The 3,503-nt window shown below is 51.7% G+C and overlaps 1 long non-coding RNA gene across 1 annotated transcript; it reads right to left on the bottom strand.

Moving 5' to 3' along the window:
• Window positions 1-288: 288 nt before the first annotated feature.
• On the bottom strand, window positions 289-1,051 carry LOC113951967. Its single transcript, XR_003529331.1, has 2 exons — window positions 977-1,051; window positions 289-776 (listed from the first exon to the last, which is right to left on the bottom strand). It is a non-coding gene; the product is annotated as an uncharacterized LOC113951967 (long non-coding RNA).
• Window positions 1,052-3,503: the final 2,452 nt, after the last annotated feature.

Raw genomic sequence — 3,503 nt, 5'->3', positions numbered from 1 at the left:
GCAGCTGCTGTGCTGGCATGAGATGCAGGGGTGGGCAGACAGGAAGAGGCACACAGGCAGGCACAGCCCACAAAACAAGATGAAAATGAGTCAGCTGTACCAGCTGATGACTAGGGGGGGTCCTGGAAGATGTCAATGTTTCTGCCTCACTTTCTGGAAAATACCCAACCTCAATGGAAAACTACTGCAGCAGAAGTCACCAACACAGCCACAGTGGTGGCCGGCAGGAGGGCTGGTGAGACCGGCTGTGATTCTGCTTTGAATACCAAGCCAAAACCAACACAGCAGTGCTTGCTCTCCCAAATTTTAATACAACTGCTATAGAAGGGATACCATTCAGATAGACCCAGGCAAACTTAAGAAGTGGGCTTACAAATCCGAGTGTGAGGTGTTGCACATGGACTATTGTCCTCATAAACTGTTAAGCTGATTTCGACCTCAGAGATGTTTGCTGGAAGATCAGGACAGCAGACTGTAAGCAACTGAGGAGACTCCTGAAGCTTGCTTCGCCTGGCCAGACAGCAGACCACAGCAAGCAGGATCAGGGCTGCTGCAGCGATCCCAAACACCCACACAGAAGGGATTGTGGCTTTCTCTGCACCATTGCTACTCTCAATCTCCTGTAGCAGATTAACCAACTCCTGGTGCAGAAACATCTCATGCTCCAGCATCTTTTTGGCTGTGGCTCCATTGATCTGATGCCGCTGCTTCAGGCCAGACTGGATGATGCTTCTGGCCAGCAGAGCTTGGATGAGAGTGGTTACTGCAGCCATGGCCTGGAGGAGGTGGGAGAAAAGGCGGCTCATCGGGTCTGGATGGCAGAGAGGCACCTAGCACATCCCCAAAGCCTCTCTGGGCGTCTGCCATCACTGGGAGCCCTGAGCCCCTCTGCCACCAAACCCAAGGGCAGTATTGTGTCCTGCCCTGAGGGGCTTGTCTCTCTCTCTGTGGGTCAGAAACCTTCCCAGCATCTGACCTTTCCTCCCTTCTTCCAGCCCAGCCTTCCCTCTGCACGTGCACTAGTCACCTGAGTCCAGCTGTGGTGGGTCTGGGGCTGCCTGCTGATGCTCTTGGTGACAGCTCCCATTGTGACACATCCTCCATGTCTCAGCCACCAGAGCTGCATCACCCAGCCAGCGCCCCAGGCTTTGTCACCACCACCCAGCTCAGCGAGTCCTGGCCATTACAACAAGTGCAAACCCCACCTGCAGAAGTGAGCTCCCAGGGACTCTCTTGACAAAGAGACTCTCCCTCCAAAGGCATAATTTAAATGAAAATGGGGACTGCAGGTGGATGTCCCTGACCTAGGTAGAGAGGTGCAATGTCTTCTGGGCCAGGTGGTCTGACTCCAAGTAACCTTGCAAAGCCTTACCTTACGAGCCCTTGGGCAGAGATAACTCTCCTCCCTCTCGTCCTCTTGGCTTCCTTCTGCTGGGGCTGGGCTTGGCCCTGCAAACCCTGGCAATCAAGCCAAATGCCACTTGTGTCCCTGGTGCAAGTGGAGAAGATCCTGTGGCTCCTGTCTCTAGCTAACTTGCCTGCAAGGGCAAGCAAGTGGGCTGGAGGGGCTATGCTGGGACTTGCATTTCTCCGCTCCCCTGAGGTTTCCCCAGTTCAGGAGAGCCACCTGTACACCCTGCTGTGGATTGTGCCTCTCAGAAATGTGGTCTGTACTGCAGGAGTGCACACCCTGAGACCCAGAGAGCTCAAAGGCTTTCTCTAGCCTTGCTGCCTGTGCACCAAGACTAACACGGGAGCCACATTTCTGTCAGTTCCAGATGTAGAGAACAGTACGCCCAATGCACCTCCTGTCCAAAGCCTTCTGGAGGTAAAAAGAGGCAGAGCTTGGTAAGTTCAAGCATGCCCTGAAGTCTCTTTCTGTGTTGAGTCTTTCTTGTCAAGGTGGTGGAAACTTGAAGTCCCAAGTGGAGGGAATATGGAATAAGAATCATTGTGGTTGGCAGAGATCTCTAAGATCATCCATTAATCCAGCACTGCCAAACCCACCACAAAACCATGTCCCCACGCAACATATCTAAACATCTTTTAAATCCCTGAAGGGATGGTGACTCCACCACTGCACTGGGCAGCTTGTTTGGATTCTTGACAACCCTTTCAAGGAAGAAATTTTTCCTAATATCCAACTTAAACTTCTCCTGGCACAACTTGAGCCTATGTTCTCTTGTCCTATTGTTTGTTACCTGGGAGAAGAGACTAACCCCTGGCTACAACCTCTTGGCTGGACTTACTAGCAAGGCTTTAAAGGAAAAGGGATGTACTTCTGACTGTCAGAGAGGAAACACCAAGCCTTTAGAAAGCAGACTGCAAGTAAATAGTCTCAAAGCAATTAGGGAGGGCTCTTCCCAAAAGGTAAGGAGACCAGTAGGCTGAAGTGCCTCTACACCAATGCACACAGCACGGGAAACAAGCAAGAGGAGCTAGAAATGATGGTGCAATTGGAAAACTAGGAACTAATTGCTTTTACAGAAACATGGTGGGATGAATTGCACAACTGGAACACTGAATTTGAGGGCTATGAACTTTCCAGAGGGGCTGTGCTGCTGGGTGCTGCTGGTGTTACTGGACCCAGACCCACTGCACGCTAGCCACTCCCCTCACCACATGGCTTTCCAGGTGTCCCTTGTTCCCCACAGCTGGAGCCAGCTCACCTTGGAGCAGCAGGTTCCTAGAGATGCACATCTGTGTCCCTGGCTGCTGCATCCCATCATCCCCACAGGGGTGCCTGCCTGCAGACCAGCCTGTAAGGCCCACCAGTGCAGAGGGTAGCACTTGGCTTGCTAATTTAAGGGTGATTGGTTTTTTCTACCCCTTCCTGCAGAACTCCTGATGCTCATGAGAATTCAGTAAAAGCAGTGAAGCCACATGGAGGGCCTCGCAGTGGTGCCTGGCTCCCCTCCTGCCAGCAGAGGAGCCTTGTCCCAGGTTCCTGCTCACACTGGGCACATGAACTGGTGGGCAGTTTGGATTTTCAGCTTATTTCTGGATTTTACCACTAGTAGTTAATTTAAGAGAAATTTAAAAAAATCAATGCAGCCAAGGCTAAAGTTCAAGAGAGGGATGCCTGCAGCTGCCAGTGCTCTCAGGAGGGGACATCTTCGCTGCTCACAGGGGAAGGCTAAAAAAAAAAATAAATCTAATTACTTTTCTCTCCCTCAACCACCCAGTTAACTCCCCTTGCCTTCCGCTTGTTTCTTGCAGTCTAATTAAATTTCCTCGGATGGCCATGTTTCAGGACAGAAGGCTGATGTGGGGGGTGTGCAGATCTCCCAGTCCTCGGCCAGCTGCGGGGAAGGAGCATGCATTTGTGCACCCCCATGCTCCCAGCTTCCAGACTCTGTTCCTGGCTGCTTTGTACAGTGGGACAGAGACATAACCAAGGGCACATTGCAATCTCCACCGCAGGTTAGGAGATAAGCAGCCCTCTCTTAATGAGGACATGATATACCTGGCAAGACTTTACCCCTTGTGAGGAACAACAGGCT

The sequence above is a fragment of the Corapipo altera genome, unplaced genomic scaffold (assembly GCF_003945725.1).
Source record: "Corapipo altera isolate COAL_440 unplaced genomic scaffold, ASM394572v1 61, whole genome shotgun sequence".
Taxonomy (NCBI): domain Eukaryota; kingdom Metazoa; phylum Chordata; class Aves; order Passeriformes; family Pipridae; genus Corapipo; species Corapipo altera.
Note: the sequence above shows the minus strand (reverse complement) of the source record. Positions and strands in the feature narration are given on the sequence as shown.